The following is an 18,098-nucleotide window of genomic DNA, read 5'->3' on the forward strand; positions in this document are numbered from 1 at the left end:
TCAGCCGGACTTTGTTGCCCCTCAAAAGTTGCCTAGTTGACTATGTAGGAGTACATCATTATACTAGCAGTAAGGGCTGGCAAGATTGTTGCATAGTTGACAAAGCAGAGTTTTTTTTTTAATGAAATGAAAGACATTTGTAAGTGCTGGCTTACACCTGGGGAATTTTAAGTATGGAGAAAACAAGGAAAATGAGATCATATTCTTTCCTCTCTTCTCTCCTATAAGAGGCAGATCCTATGATTTCGTGAGGTAGAATCACACATTTGCAGTTGTACTTTTCATCCATCCACAATCAACAGTGAGATTCTTTCTTATGTTTCAACTTAGTTAAATATCCATACGTTATAATAAAAATAGAAAATTTCACGAGGTAATATAGTTGATTGATTGTCATATGACGAGCTACAATATAAGACTATCTTTTACCACACAACATATATATTCTATAAAGCACAAATGACGTACTGGCACTTAGTCAAAGTATGTTATTTTCAATCGAGTGTTCTTATTACATCTGTCTCCTTTGGTCACATGACAAAGCAAAATCCTATTACGAGCTCTAGGCCACATGCCAAGAAATCCTATTATGATCTCTAGTAGTGTATCTCTAACATTCATGAAGAGTGTTACCAATATCGCAAGCTAAACACCATCCGAGCGCATAGCCGACTAATTGACATATTTATATTATCCTTATCAAGATGTGGATGGCTTAATGTGCGAGAAGTAAAGAAAAAAAATGATTTTGTGACAAAAGTTATCCTCTGAGCAAAGAAAAAGGGGCATTTTTAATTGTTAAAGAATCAGAAAACATAAGACTTCAAAGACCACCAAACATGGTCAGCGAAAAATGCAAGTGAGGCTATTGAATTCGACTCGTCGACATACATCCTGATGCCTATTTCCAAGCATGTATCCGAGTCACGAAGATGGCAAGCGCGACTATGAAAGGACGGGAATTATCAGGAAATCTCGTAGCCATGCACATATGCAAGAGATATTAATACCATAATCAATTGAGTAGCTACGATAAAGGCTCATTTGGTACCATAATAGTAAAAGTGTAAAATTTATATCATTATATGAATTATTCAATTTCATGTACTTTAGAAATCAACTACATATTCCTAATATATGTTTAGCATGCTCAACTTGACATTCAGTTTCTGCAAGTTCTTCTTGCTTCACCATATACTCCATATCTCCATATCATATATCTCTCCTCTTCAGCTCTAAGACGATCATCATGTCCACCTGAGAGGATTCCCCTAGCAATAAGAAATATTTGTAAGGAGGTTCATTTCATTTCTCCAATCATAGATCTTGCCCAATATTTTGAACATGAAACATCAATTTAATAGAACACGTTGTGTCTACCTCTTTCTCTATGATCAAGACAAAAGAACAATAAAAAAAAACTCCATCCATGTTCTAGATTTCCTACAAGGAAATAGGTAGATTATATGGAACAAACATCATATTAAAACGGGAATCTGAAATTTGAAATTGCAGGACATAAATAGAAAGGCGATGTGATACATAGCATATATAACATGAAATATTCCTCGGGATTATTCAAAGTAATTGGTATGATTGGTAAAACAATACAAATTATTAGAAAGCCTGCAATTGGAATCGATCGAGGGCATACAAAAAGGCCATAGTAGATATACACAAAGAGGGGCTCACCGGACATGGTTTTTCTTCGTTGTAAGTTACAATTCACTTTTTTTTAAACCAATTTATAAATTTGTTTATTTAGGTGTGAATTTGTTTGAAGACCAAGCATGCAGCCCTCAACTCCATAAAAAAGTTGGCCAAATATTTTGTTATTACCAAAAGCCGGTTATGCAATCGAATTTCTAACAGACATAATTATGTATATGTCACTGGACGATACATCCTAATCTTCCAACTTACTCAGATAGATATTAGGATGTCATGTTTCATTATTTCCACAAATCCGAGCAACTTAAAATTTACAAATAGTAAAAAGAAGTTTCATTTCCCCCTGAATTTTTTCAATTGTCCAGATAAGTCCTTGAACCGAGCTGAAAGATAATGTATGTGCATAGATGCTTTCACTGTTTTATTGATAAGGGACAATAACATAAATATCACATGGCTGTAATTAGCAGAATGAAAGGGAGCTCGATAAAGGTTATTTTAAGAAAAACAACCAACCCAAACAGAGCAATTCTTTTATCTCAAAATAAAATATGAAAATAAAAGCACGAGACCACTTCAAATATATAAATAATAATTTTTACTCATCTCAATATATGCTAATCTGAATAGGTGACATGATAATAACCTTCCCGGCTGAGATTGCATCGAGGCAAACATTGTCTACAAGCTAAGAGTTTACATGAAAAATAGTTTGCATGCAAAATGACATGAGTTATATATTGATTGGGGAACATCTTATTTCGTTCCAAGTACCTTCAAGGTCAACCTATCATGAAAAATTGCAGGTAGCCTATTTTTCTTTACCTTGCACATTGCATCAAATTCGACAATTGTTTCTATAAACTGGATCTTGAGATCACCATTTCAGTGAAACAAGCATATCAACAACCTATATAATAGAGGCTTTGGCTTATTAGATGTCTGGATCATTTAAAACTACAGTTTAGACTAATACATGGTTGTACCTTAGTCTTATAGTTATTCTGGACACGGGTCTCTACAAGTTGTGCAACGTCTGAATTGGAGGTCACTCATGGATACCTAGTAAGAACAATATTCAAATCAAATGATTACTCTTACTAACAGAATATCTCGTAAGTATTACTACAATTTAACATGTATTGCATTTTGGCAACATGCTACAAATAACATAACTCAAAATGGTTTGCACATTATTAATTGATGACCAACAACTGCATGGTCAAATATGCCTTTTTTTCTTGGAAATGAACAACCACTACATGTTGTATGAGAAAATTGAGTAACAAAATATTATAAGACAAATTTTTAGTGGCCTTCGGTGAGCAATTTAATTGATCTTATTAATTAGTACCACCAATAATGACCAGACCATCCAAGTTTGGACTGCAACTATTGTCATTGAAGTGATCACTTGCTTAGTCATACCGGTCATATCTATATTCCTACCGAGCAAATCGAACCCACCTTCAAAAGAGCAAACAAATTATGTGTCATTATTAAGAATAACAGAAACTTGAAAAGCACCAAGTGAAAAAAAATGTACCAACCTTGGTTATTGTACTAATCAAGATCATATGTGATCTCCCATGTCTTGTTTGCAAACAGTTCCTTGGTGCCACCTATACAGAAGCACATATTACTATCATAAATATTAGAAATTGTTTGTTTCTTTCATAGCCCAAATCATGTCGAAAATTTTTATCTAGATGCTAGCATCTATCGATGAAAGAAACACCCAATCCCCCATGAAAATAGCATACTATTGGCTGGGTGACCGACTCAATCCTATCAAAGAAATTGGTTGGATAATTACCAACTAACCATACATCACCTGTGACATTTTTCAATTTAACAGAGTGCTAGTCAATGATATTTGCATGCAAGTACTTGCATTGAAATATACATATCAGTATATTGCTGTAACCAAATTATTGCAATCTCAAACAATTACATAAAGAAACAAAACCATTTTTACCTATTAGTTCATGCAAGCATACTAAGAAAAAATAATTGTTAGTTTGTTCTTCTCGTGACAAACAATTAATAGCTTTAGGTTTGTAAAGAATCCACAACAATACAAACCATGTGGCTATATTAATTTACTAACAAATTCTAGTTTTATGTGGCAATATAATGTCTGAGCTAAAATGATCAAATTGGAGAAATCCCAGAGGAAGTGTACACGCCGAAAGGTTTGACACAGAGGAGATTGTACATGTCAGAGCATTTTAGCTCATGATAACTCGCCGACGCCTTGGATCTTAGTGGCTTAAGTTTGTTGACCCTCCGACTTAATGTGGAGCGGCAGGAAGATTCTTATATAGGGACGTGTAGATCCTTGTCTTGGTGACTCAAGCTCCGAAGTGAAGACAACAGCAAGTGACCGGAAGAGAGACTTGCAGTGAGACCTTATTTTGGTGGCTTAGTGGCTCTACCCACTTGAGGCCTTGGTGGCTCAAGGGTTGCAACCGGGTGCCGTCCGGGAGCATATCCTTAGTGGAGCTTCAATATGGTCTAGGAGTGATGTTTATACCATCGATACCATGAGATAAAAATCTCCTATGTCGAGTTTACTCTATCTACTTTGTTTACGTTTTCGTATTTACTTACTTGCAATTTATCTTTCTAGATAGGTTACAATCTCTTTTGAACGGTAGAGTAGACACACTAGATAAATGTAGAGCACATTTATTTAGATAGAAATTGATATAGATTTATCTTGTGATATTTTTGGAGCATATTAGTTTTAAGTGTCCTAATTCACCCCCTCTTAAGATATCACCGATCCCTTCAATATATCCATCCAATTATTCTATACCGAGAGGTGGAACTGCAAAAGGGTGTACCCGGCAATTAAGAAGTGGAGCTGCAAGGATGACTCTCATCACGGCGGTCATGCAGGCGGTGGCATGGTTATTTGGGGGTAGGAGGGGGAGTGCCGTAGGAGGCTGGTATGAGACCGCTGGTGGTGCGTTTTGTTTCGCATGGAGTTGGTCGATAAGGGTGATTGGAAGCGAAACTGCGTGGTGAAGTGGCGCTGCAAGGACGGATCTCGTCATGACGGTCGTGCGGAAGGTGGTGCGGTTGTGCGGGGCAGGAGGGGGATAGCCGCAGGAGGCTACCGTGAGGCCGCCAATGATGCGTGAGCTCATCGATCACGGGGATCCAGAGCATGATTATGCAGTGGTGGTGGTTGTGTGGTGTGGCTGTGCAGGGGCAACAGGGGTACGCGACGGGCCGATGGTAGGGTTGTGCAGGGGCGGTTGCACCTAGGCGAGGGCAGGATGGCGCGATAATGCTTGTTGGGCACCAGAGGGAAAAAAAGTAGTGATCGACGCGGGGAGGAGGGCTGGTGTGGGGGGGGGGAGTGGATTCGTGATAATACGGGCTGAAGGATGAAAAGGTGAGAGGAGGGTTGTGGGATGAAAATGTGAGGGGATGTGGGTGTGAGATTAGAGAATGTGAGATTTAAGTGGATGTGTAATTTATTTAGTTTTTTAAGTAGTAGAGATTCTTTTTAATTTAAAATATCAATTGACATAGATAGATGTATATTAGTATCAATTTGACTTTGCTCGAGATGCAATAGTGGCAGATTTGGCCCTCCAGCCCTCGACCGGCGTGGGCTCCGCGATCTGATCGACTCGTACCTTTGTCGCTCGTCCTCTCTTCCTCCCGATCCCTACCGGCTACCGAGTCCCGACGCCGTGCGCCCTGGCGTCGGCGGGCAGCGAACAACCCTGCGCCGAACCGAGACCTCCCTTGCGACCCCGACGCGGCCCTCTACCCCGGCTCCCAGTCCCGTGCGCCCAGGCGGAGGCGACCACACGGCGGTTCGCTCTCTGCCTAGGCCTCGCCGTCGCCCACCATCACCGACATGCGCCCGAGCGGCACCGTGTTTCAGTGGATGATGGTCCAAATGCTGTGATTGAGTAGGAAACTTGTAAAGTTTCAGTGTTTTCCATGTAGAAACTCAGAATATGGTTTACTTTCTCGGTTTGAATCACTTCGTGTTTCGGTTTGACAGATTGCGATTTGTTACAAGTTCCTTCTCGAATTTCAAGTTGAGAAACTGATGTTCAAGAGTAAACATTAGGTGCCCAGGTGCTGCTGATCTGCATGTCATCCTCGGTGCATTGTAATTGCAGCTCAGGAGCTTCAGGTTTGTAATTCTGTTTGCAATAAGAACTTCTTGCTTTGTACAGACTCGGAGATGTTCAGTCTCCACTTCTGATCAGATGATTTTTGTTTTCCTCCAAGATCTTGCGGCAACTGTGCCCTGTTGCCGTCTGAATAAGAAGACAGATATATATGCCTCTGCATGTGCCGGAAAATAATTGAGTTCCAAGCAAATAGCTTTCATCTAACAAGTGTGGATTTTTTTATAAAGCATATCAATGCCTTCAAGAAACAGGATGAGCTAACAATGCTCGGTTCGACAAGTTCGTTATGAATACATTGATGCATCCAAACAGCTGCTAATCATGCATTCAAAACTTATTCAGCTCAAGTAACAGCCGCACAATCACAAAAAGCAATTACCACCAGCCAAGTCCCAAGAGGAGGCGTGATGTCATATGGACTTTCTCTCTTGCCACTGGGTCTGTATCTTGACATCTTGAGTTCCCTCGACTGGAAGTCTGAAATACTAAACGGAATCATCAAATCGGATTACATCCAGCTAAAATGGCTTTCAGGAAGGCAAACAGAATTACAGAAATGAAAGAAACGGGCAGTGTCGGCAGAATGCAAGATCACCTGAAAATAGAACCCTGGAGTTGAAAAAGAAATGAGTAGGAAATAGCTTCTTGAAAGGGCAATACTGTAATGCCTGAAAATGACCAAAGTTCATATGTTGAATGCGGGACCCACAAGGAGTACAAAATTTGACCTTTTGAACTGATGCTCAGATGGACGATCGGAGACCGCAGATGCGTAGATCTCGTTAAGATGATTCCATAACGAATCCAATAAATATAACCGTTGGATAAAAATATAACATCGGGTGGGATCATCACCACCCGATCCCACACGCACTCACCTGGCTCCCAACCCTAGCACCACCCCTATCTCGGCCCATCGCCACCTCCCGTTAGCCCGCCCATCGCCTCCAGTCGCCTCCTGCTGGCCCACCGCTGCCGCCCTGGCCGGACTTACCGCCTCGCCACGCCCAACACTAGCCGATCACCGTGCGCAGCCACCCTAGCCCCCATTGTGTCGAGCTTCCCTAGCTACCTTGTGGAGGCCATCGGCAGGGGAGGGGCCTGAGCAAGGAGGTGCTGGCCGAAAGGAAGAAGGAAAGAAAGAAGAAAGAAAGAAGAAGAGGAGGAGGAAAGAAGAGGAGGAGAAAGGAGGAAGAAGAAGAAGAAGGGAGAAAGATGAATTTCGTGAGTTTGTCGGATTATGCCGTTAATTTGTGATCTCGCTTCAAAGGTGGTATCTTTGTAGCCCTTAGATATTTGTAGATAGTTGGGATCGGTCGTTCTTGTATCGGGTCAGTGATTTGGTCGATCTATTGCGTGCATTTACCTAAATTGAAAGTTGAGGTCTTACAGGTGTGAATTCGATCGTATAGTTATAATGAAAGTCATAGGCCTCATTGATAATTTTTGTTGGAGTTGGACTAGTCCATTTGGTTAGTCCGATGAGGGTTAGTCTGTGCATCGATATCTTGTTCTTAGGTTTTTGATCATGTAGGAGTTAGTTATCACTTGGATGTCTTTCCTAGTCGTGTTTGCGGATGTAGGAGCATGTCTCCTTTTATTTTTGTTGTTACGGTGTTTTGTTGCTAATTCATCCATTTGATTACCTCTATTTTTTAATTTTTATACTAATTAATTTATTAAATGAAATGTCTTACTTGGATGATTTTTCCCGACTTAAGAGATAAAAGAAGTGGGTTAGATCTTTTCTCCTGCAGTTGTTTATATTTCTCATATGTGAATCATGATGTACATGTCTATGTTGAAAGTTGTACCTTTTGATTATGCATAAACTTGCTGCCTTTTGATTATGTTGAAAGTTTACTTATCTACATTTTAGAAATTATGTTGTTAGCTATATATGCAGCATAGCATACCACCTTACATTAGAAGTTTTTTACTGTTTTATAGTCACAATCGTACCAGTATAACGTCATACCTTGCCTGTGAAGAGATACAACGTATACACTTATGTTGCCTAAAAAGAGTAAGAGCGAGAGCATGCCATAAACATTCATATGAATATATTTTTCTTATGTTACATGGAAATCTTTAATACTACTTTGATTAATACTACTATGATGGAACATAGAAAGCGAATAATAGCATACGATCGTTATGGTATTATTAAATTTAATCATATTTTTCATATATTGTTACCCTGTTCAGCTTGCTTAATTTATTAAAGATAAATATTTAATCAACTATAGCTCACCTTTACTATCTTTACACACTTCAACGATTAAACTAAACCACATATTTTGTGAGTGAACTCAGACCATGGTATTTCTAAAAGCTAATCATAGAATAGAGATATTTGCAGTTCCCTCCACATTTTCTCATCCGGGCTTGGGACCGGCAAAGGCAGTGTTAAACAACAAACAAACAAACCACAAATCAGAACAGATTAAAAATGCAAACAGATCATTTTTTTAGTACGAAAAAAGCAAGATAGCTTCTGAGACCTGATAGGAATTAAATTAATCTATTGCTAGCTCTAGGTTTGAAAATAAGAACACGCTATGAGCAAGGAAGATCGACACCAATAGGACAATCATGGTTCCTTCGTGGGTTAGTTTTCATATAGTCCATAATTTTACGTTTTGTTGGCACAAATATGTGAACAAAAGAATTAGTCCTGCTTTAGCCAACTGCGCTCCGGAGTATAAAGCAAACAGCCAGTGCGGCAGGCACCATCAGCAGCGAACTCGAATTCTTGTTCAATTGAAGGTTTGAGAATATGCAACCATCACCAGTTATCAAATGGGCATCTGCTTATTTTAATCCTTTTTCAATGAAATTGAAAGCGAAGTTCCCCAGCTAGTTAGGACAATGCAATTGAAGATTTTGAAATCCATATCCGCACCAAATAAGCTCCATTGCCACAAGAACCAGCTTATGAAAAATCAATTCCATGACCAACAATCCAAATCAGAACTTGCCACAGGAAAGAGAACATTAAGAGTTTCAGGAAGTGCAGCGTCCAAAGGATTAAGCTTCCAGTTCTGGGTTATTACCCATCAGTGAATCTGGAGTCTAATGTACCTCGGTAGATCCATATAACCAAAATAGTCAGGAGGCTAGATCGGAAGTCTGCACTAACCCATAAAGCCATCTTCACAATCAGCGAACCTAGAATTCGATTTGTCACATAAGTGAACCAAACAGCTTTTCACTGCTCATGAAAATAGTCTAACGAACAAAAAGAACATATACAACAATGTCTTTTAACGCATGGTTTAATAACTAGGAATCCAATGCCATCCAATTTCACCAACTTTATATAGTTTAGCAAAGAAGACCATATGTACCAAATAATGATGCAACAATTATTTTGTACAGTTGAAAGATCCAATATATCACAAAAAGGTAGCAAGACAATAGGAGATGCATGACTACTGAGTACTCATAGAAAAACAGTCCACAGCTGACAGAGCAGATAATTGCAGGCGGCGAAGTATACCAGTGTCCTCCCAAACTCCAGAAATTATTTGATAACAAGAATCCAAATTATAACAGTAATCCGCCTTGGCTAATTAAAAGAAAAACTCATTTCTCAGCCACAATCAATCAGTGCAGATACATGCAACCAAAATTACTAGTCAGGAGCTCAGGGCTTCGCTGCTTTCGCCATCCTAACCTCATGCAAGTTGAGGCATTCTAATTTGTATGATGTTATACAGATGAGCTTCAGGAACACTAATCAAAACAATTAAGTGTGAAAACACAGTTAACGAAAGCTGCACCGAAAGACCACTAGCTTCATGCAAGCTGAGCAAATACCGACAATCTGTGGAACAGTCACACAAATGACATCACATGCTTCAAATTCACAAATCAAAAAGATCAGGAGAGCAAGCTCAGTTTAGTTACTGCAGAGCTTGCACAGAAACTTCAGCCATAAGCCTTTTGCTATACATTCCAATCATGGGATCTTCCACTTCAATGACCCCAAACACTGCACATATAGCCTGAATAATCTGGATGACTTAATTGCAACACAAATGCAACAGCAATGCAGCTAGTAAGAATTCAATCTATGCTGCCAAATTCGAGGTCCAGTACATTTTCGAAAAAAATTCTGAGATCCAGTGGTTCCCTCCTTAACGTTACCAGATTGACATCTTGTTCTGTCACTGAAATGAACTATTCAACCCAACACGATGTTTTTCAAACAGCACTACAGCAGACAAACAGAAGACTCCAGATCCACTTCCACCCAAAGGCAGATAGTACAAGCTTGCCACAATTTCACTTATGAAGATTTCAACCAACTTGAAAACCAGGAATTGCAACACCAAGATGACACACGAACTGGCTAAAAGGTGAATTATCCTGCTAAATGGCATGTTACCTTGATAAATTTTCTTTTTTGATGGCAATAAATAGAACATTAACTTTTCTTGGTATTAACCACAACCAGAATAGATGAAATATTGAAATGAGATTGCAGCAGATGGTATTCAAACAAATGTAGAACCAGAAACCCAAAAAGAGGGATGGTCAAGACAAGATCATGCAAACACCAATTAGAGATCCACCTTTTCTCCCTTGTCATCTCAATAGAATATAAATAAAAGGAAAGTTTCTAGTGTTAGCGATACATGTTATAAGATAGAATCCAAGCTGAATACCCTAGTCAGTAATCTGCATAAAATAAGGATGAGAAAGTGTGCAGTAAAGACAAAGCAAGGAAATTAATATTATTATAAGCAAACATAATCTTTTTCTGAACAAACCTAAATCGGAGTTATGTAGGTTGCTAATCACGCAAGCGATGAGAGAACTATCCCGTTTTAAGCTCTCCAGCCAGGCAGCCATTGCTCGAACTTTATATGAATTTAGTTGCTCATAATACCTAATTCGAAAATGGTTACCCAACCACAACATGTTCAATTTAACAAAACCAGCAAAAACTCACCCTACAACCCAGTCATGTGTTGCCATCCTCTCTGTTCGGGCTACAGAAGTCAAACTCTGCACACGTAAGTGCAATGCATGGAGTAGAACAGAGTACAAAGTTACAAACTAGAAAGCCAGAAGAACAAACAATTGCTAAGTAGAAAGTCAGAGGAACAAACAAAAGAGTAGACTTCATTTACAGATAGCAAGCAGACTAGTTCATAATTCATGTAGATAAAACTTTGGAGAACAATCCAAGTGCCAGAACACTAGTGAATGAACAATCTAGAAATCAATGAACATTCCAATTGCCAGCATGACAACCGAAGCTTTTATCATAATTCATCAAATGGACAACTGAAAGCAATGTCTCGCACTAATAAGCAAAAAGCTAAAGGCACCAACCAAAGAAATGCAACGCAATAAAGAACTAGAGGTTGAAAAGGTAGAGAAATTAGGTGTTGTTTGCAAACATATTCTGCTCAGCTTCAGAGTGATCTTGCAGAATCAATAGCAACCAACAGCGAGCGAGAGATCATTACTTTCTTTCTGGGAACAACTCAAACAGTGAAAACCTGCAGCAACAGATGAGGCCTGAGCATGATAATGCAATTTTTTTGCACTACACAGAGAACACCAAAACATTGTAGGCTATGTACTGCTTCTAAACCACAGATCAAAAGAAACATGTGAAACGATTATTGTTCACAGGGAAGGTAGAATCCACAAGATGAAAACGCCCAGAACTCAGAATGTCTCAGCATCCATCCACCTTCAGCTCCAACTGCTGGAAACCAACCAAACAGCCATCAAGTAAAATCGGACAAGTGAACCCAGAACAAAAGGTAATCAGGAACAAGAGTAAGTGGAAACTCTGGGTAGAAGGAAGAATCTTATAAGATGCCCCAAAATCAGAACAGCTCAGCATCCGTACTTGCAATAACTGGAAACCAACCAAGCAGTCATCAACTAAAATCAGACATAAGTGGACTGAGAAGTAATGTGACAATCTAGTCAAGAATCAGAACAATAGTTGGTGCAAACTCTAGGAAGATGATAGCGTGTTTTTGTAGCTTTGAATCACCAAACTAGCACATAGCTTCCGAACAGCTTTAGAGCCTCCTACATCTGCAGATCAATCCAAATATTCAAGTGTTGCACCACCAATATCAAGTTTTCACAATTTATCTGACTAGCAACAAGTGAAACAAGGCAGTGCAATTTGAAAAATAAGAGAACAGATTACGCTCAGCAACATATTGATCTTGCTAAATCGTCAATGAGAAACCTGCAGTGACCAGGAGGCATTCTATGATTCCAGCTTACTTTGGGGTAAAGCTACTTAAATTTAAGGTGAAATGATGAGTGGGAGAGGCCCTTGCTTAAGAGAAGTCAGGCACACAAAATACACCACCATTGATAGGAAATTCTTATCTAATCTCTATGTGCTGTATCTGTTAGAATTCAAAGAGTTCTTTTAGAGGAAAGAATTCAAAGAGTTACTTGTAGCAGAAAATAACTGGAGAATATTGTTAATCAAATGGACAAACTTGTAGCCCCCCTTATTAAATGCTGCAACACAAATGAATTCCCCGGCATCCATATAATTTCAGTTCTGTTTTCAGTTCTGGAGAACAGAAGACACAACAGATCAGCAGACAGAAATTGAACTGTGCAGGCCAATAAATCAGAAGTGAGAGGCTAGAGTATATCCAAGCAAAGTGTCATAATTTACCAATCTGTAATCTCCACTCGAGTCAAAGCTTCCTATGCAGATCTGAACATGATTCAAATCAGAGCTCACAGCTACTGATAACAAAGCAGGAAACTTCATACTGGTATCACCCATAACCAAACCTCTACCCTGCTCAATCTCGATAACAAACATCTTCTCATGTATCTAAAGGACACAAACACACAACTGAAATCAGCTTGACTAAGAATAAATCCAGGGTCTCAAACCTCGTGGGGATAATATAACCCTTCACTATCCATTGGAGGAGCAAGCTTAGGAACATGAAGGCAGAATATTGCAGGCGAACCATTTAGATCTGGGCTCACTGAATCCAAGTAACGAGTCAAATTAACCAAAAGGACGTTGCACTAGGCACTGACCTGCCCCATTTCCAGTGCAAGGTTCTGCCATAGGGAGCTCAGATGCCAAACAAGTCCCGCAACAAACATATGGATAAGATGAGCATGGAACATGAAGATTGAAAGTAGCTGAAGCAAATCAAACCACATATAGAGATTCCAAACCGGACATTACACCCAAATCAGATCAACTACCAATGAGATGAGATAAAAGATCTGCAACACAGAAAAGAAACACCGAAATCAAAGCTACGTGCATGAAACACTCAAGCATGACAAGACAGAAATATGCTTATAACTAAAAATTATAACCAAATTGTGGGTGTAGTTTTAGAAGTTCTAAAATTCCCCATCTAGCTTGAAGCTAGAAAACATGATTGATATCTTCTACCAATGCAGATCAACCAAAACATCCGAATTTTTAACCCAGCAACAATTTCATATAAAATCATGTTGTGTAAATAAAGATGAACAGCCAGATATTTAATTCATTAACAATTCATAATCTCCCACATTAATATCTAAGTAATGAATAGGAAGAGGTTACTGCAAATAAATTTCACTCAGCATTGGACTGGTCCTACAAAAATACCAGCTAGTGACATGCAATGATCAAAAGACCATTCTACGGTCATTATCTACTTTTGAGGTAGAAACCGCTCAAACTGTTAATTATGAATTAGAAAAGGTGGTAGGTTTAAAGAAATGCAGAAAGATTTCACCTTGGCGTCAGATTACTCTTGCGCAAATATCACAGTGCATTTTCTCCAACCCAAAAAAGAAGTATCAGCTAGTGACCTGCAGTGAAGACGACACCATTCTATGGTAACTACTTGTTCAGAAGCTCTTAAACAGCCAAACATGGATCAAATAATGCAGGAGATAGGGATAAAGCCTGATCAGATGATGACAGCAATATCAGCTGAGTTCTCTCTGTAGTTGATGATATCTGCGAGAATCAAGAATTACTAACAAGAACGAACGATAGCCTATGAGGAACATTAGTTGCGTCTCAAAGAAGGTTAACAAGATTGTTGTTAATTAACAAACAAGGCGCGGCAAATCCAATTGATGTTGTTAATTAACAAACAAGGCGTGGCAAATCCAATTGATGTGGAAGGAACTCATCGGCAATCCATAAGATCCAATAATCGTGCTGGAGAAGAACCAGCAATCAAATCAGAAATGTAACGGGCAGAAAACTGAACTCCTTTCTATTCATTTACAGTATCTAAAGGATAAACAAATACCACACGCGAGATCACCGGTCTCGAGTCCACTCGTGCTTCGGGTGATGACCCATGATTTAGCCACTGGAGAGGCCTGGCTCGATAATACGAAGCTAGAAGGTAGAACAAATTGCTGAAACCACCAAATCCAAGAGACGGGAACCAATCGAACGGCCGGATCCACGGTACTAACCTGACTCGACCTCCCTGCCACACGATGCCACCAAGAGCTCCGAGTCCCTATTGGATCCAATCCTGCAACCCACAGGATGGAAGGCCAACAAGAAACACACATCGAAACGAGAATCGAAGCTCAGCGCAGAAAAGTACCAAGGGACAAACAAGTTTACAGAGTCAAAGCATAAAAGGAGAGCACAAAGTTTTTGCAGTTCCAAAATTCCCCATCTAGCTTGAAGCCCAAAACATGATTGACATCTTCTACCACTGCATATTCGATTTTTTAACTCAGCAACAGTTTCATATAAAATCATGTTGTGCGAGTAATTAAGGATTGGAAGAGGTTAGAAGTACTGGCAACAGGTTCACTCGGCATTAGGATCGCCCTAGTTTTGAATTACTGCAAACATATTTCCGCTGGCATCAGATTGCTTTGGCAAAAATATCAGCTAGTAACCTGCAAGGATCCAAGAAATCATCCTGTGATCATCATCTACTGTGGATGCCGCTCAAACATCATAATACACAATAGATGAAAGGTGGTAAATTTGAAGTACTTCACAGATATTTCACTCGGCATCAGGTAGCTCTTGTGCAAGTATCACCTAGAGATCTGCAATGAGCGTGAGACCATTCTACGGTATCTATCAATTTGACAGAGGAAACCCTTAAACAACAGAAACATGCATCAAATAATGCAGGGATAGGGATAAAGCCTGCTCAGATGATGACAGCAATTTGCTAATATCAGCTGCGACAAGTCCTGTCTCTGTAGTTATGATATCTGCGAGAATTTGCATGGTCCAATTCCAATATCTGGAGCAGAAGAACTCGTGGGCAATCCATACATTCCAATTGCTGGAGAAGAACCAACAGCCCAAAAATCAGAATTGCAGTGGGCAGAAATTTAACTGCGCAGACCAATAAATCACAAAGAGGTAGAGATATCCAAACGATTTTGTTCTTCCGTTGCTACGACCTCCGGTCTAGCGCCTCAATCTACCTCCAAAATTCCACGCCTGCTGCCTTGGCAGATCTGGCCCATAACAATTCCAATCAAGTCGGTCAAGTTTCTGATCCAACCTTCAAATATCCTAATCAACAGTGAACCAGAACATATAAAAAACAACCAATAAACCAAAAGCAAACCTCCACCCTTCAACTCGTCACTCCTTGGTGAGTACTCACAATTCCTTCTGCATCTAAAGGGCGACATACACATACCAAAACAGAGATCAGCGGTAAGAATACGAAATCAACCCAGGGTTTCGAGACCACCTCGTCTACCGAGTAATAACGGACGATTCAAGATTCAATATGTAAGGCCAGCGCTCAAGGATGAGAGATCACAGGAGGGGACCATTCGAGTCTGAAACCATCGAATCCAAGTGACAAAGCCAATGGAACGACCGGATCCGACGAGAGACTGACCTGCCTGAACCTCCGCGGCCTGATCCCCTTGCCACACGACGCCATGACGAACTCCAACTCCCAATTGGATCCAACCCTGCAACCCACACGCTGAGAAGGCGAACACGAAACACGAGGATCGGAAAGGAAACAGGCGAATCGGATCACAGGAGAACTAGACCGCAAACCGAACAACTCGACGATCCGATCGAACTCGGATCGATCGCTCCCCTCGTCTAACGCAGGCGAACGCGACCGCCCAAGGAATCTGCGAAGCACGGAAGGGCAAAAAGCGGCGACACGAAATCAAATCAAGCGGAGAAGAAGAAACCGACTCGACTCGACTCAAAATCGAAACGGAGAAGAGGAGGAACAGAAAACGAGAACGCGACGAGGCCTGGGCCAAGGGCGCCGACCACGGACGAGAGGAAAACCAGATCGCGATGGAGAAGAGGTCGTCCCGTGGGCGCTATTTATTGTCGTGGAGAGGCGGTGGGGGGGCCGGGCTGGCACCCACCGAAGCGGAATCCTTGGCGGACACGGCTCTGCGCTGGCGTGCGCACTTGCGCGTCTCGCAGGGTTTCGGTGGGACGCGGAGCGGGAGATTTCTAGGCTCCTCGGGAGTTCCGTGGGCCACATATGCGGCTGCTGTTGACTGCCGACCGTCGGCCAACTCCCGTGTGCGAAAGCACTTGCTCGCAGCGGCGGAGCTTGAGCCGAAGTTTAGAAGAGAGCACTAGCAAGAAATAGATGAATTATGTAAATGCTATTTGATGCCAATTTAATCAAATATGGCAGCAAACACATTGCTTTTGCATATTGGAGGAGCAAACACAAGAGGGTCATGGCCCATGTTAACCTCCGTAAGCTCTGCCCCTACGTGCTGAGATCATGTTCTTGGTCGTCACAGCTCACATGTGACACCGCCCGTTTGAATTGGATTGAGTTCTTTTTTTTGAAAGGCAGAAAATTATAATTATATTAATAAGAAGAAAAGCCAATGAGTAACTCTCAGTTATAGAAAAAATTAAGAAAAAAGTCACTACACAACAGACAACTGTCTAACTAAACTAGACCTACTAAGGTATCGCAATACTTGACCATCTAACTAGCTAAACTAGGTTTGAGATGGTCCACTCCTCTATAGAATAGCCTAGTACCAAACCTGAGCCCCTCGCCACTCAAAAACATTAGGATAGTCCTAGACGACGCCCCAAGAAAGGTAACGATGTCAAAGACGTTGTTGTCGTCCATCCGAAAAAACAGAATGGATTTTCACCCGAAGAACCAACCAAAGGAGGCAGGAAACACCACAACACCGCCTCCAACGAGGAAACGACGCTTGAAGACGTCGCTGGTGTCAGCATTGACAGGAGGTCGGAGCAGGGCTTTCGTTAGGTGTTCCCGCCCTCAAGATGTGTGGAGGGGGAACACAGTCGTGCCATAGCACATCACAGTCGTTGAACGCACTCCGCCATCGACGCAAACATCATCCCCTCGAAAGACATCACCAAGACACGGAGCTCCCCACAGGCCAGGTCTGGGAGAAGAGATAGAACCAAAGGAGCCCAAAAACTAGAGAGGCCGGGACGAGGACAAGCGTTGCGAGGAGAGGACTGAAGCATCGATGCTTGCCAGACATACCAAAAGCTATCCCAAGCCGCCCTTTGAGCCATCATCAGGCTGCCTAGCTCCCTGCAAGCCAAATCAGGGGGAAGAGACCGAACCGGCAAGAGGAGTGAAGGATTGAGATAGCGGCCTAGAGGGAGAGGGGGTGAATAAGTGCCTTTCAAAAGATTAAAAATAGAGTTATGGAAGCTGGTCGGATGTTCCGATCTATGTGATTAGATGTCCAACTGACACCGGAAGTTCCGATTGATATGATCGGAACTTCTGGTTTTGGCTAAACTTAAAACCTAGCTTGATCTACTAGCAAAGATGAGTAAAACTACAAAATGAAAGATAAAGCAGAGTATGATGCTACTCAATTTGAAGCAGAACAAACTAGCATAAAGTATGACTCTAGCTAGTAAGAGAATTGCTCAAAAACACATAAAAGGTAAGAAATAACTGAGAGTGGAGACAAGATGAATTTGTTCCTGAAGTTCAGATCTTTGAGAGGATTCTACGTCTCTATTGAGGGGTTCAGTCACACTTGAGTTGGGTCTCTTTCAACTCTTTTCCTCCCAAGATTGTATAAAACACTCATCGGCTTCCTTTGGTATTTCTTCCCTTGTGAAGGCGAAATCCGACCTTCACAAACTTTTCACGACGCACCACAAGTGAATCGGTGGCTCGTAAGTAACTCTCAGCGATCTAGGAGACCTCAATCTCCAAGAGTAACAAATGCTCACGAAGAATACTTAGAGATGAACCCTACTGCTCAAATGTTTCCAAGCTTCTCACTACG

General features: G+C 40.9%; 1 long non-coding RNA gene across 2 annotated transcripts; it reads right to left on the minus strand.

Moving 5' to 3' along the window:
• Positions 1-6,025: 6,025 nt before the first annotated feature.
• LOC133884568 (uncharacterized) lies at positions 6,026-16,245 on the minus strand. 2 transcript variants are annotated; one of them, XR_009903134.1, is made up of 2 exons: positions 6,433-16,245; positions 6,026-6,314 (listed from the first exon to the last, which is right to left on the minus strand). It is a non-coding gene; the product is annotated as an uncharacterized LOC133884568 (long non-coding RNA). The 2 variants fall into 2 exon arrangements; XR_009903133.1 differs by having other exon boundaries at positions 6,026-6,322.
• Positions 16,246-18,098: the final 1,853 nt, after the last annotated feature.

The sequence above is a fragment of the Phragmites australis genome, chromosome 11 (assembly GCF_958298935.1).
Source record: "Phragmites australis chromosome 11, lpPhrAust1.1, whole genome shotgun sequence".
Lineage (NCBI taxonomy): Eukaryota > Viridiplantae > Streptophyta > Magnoliopsida > Poales > Poaceae > Phragmites > Phragmites australis.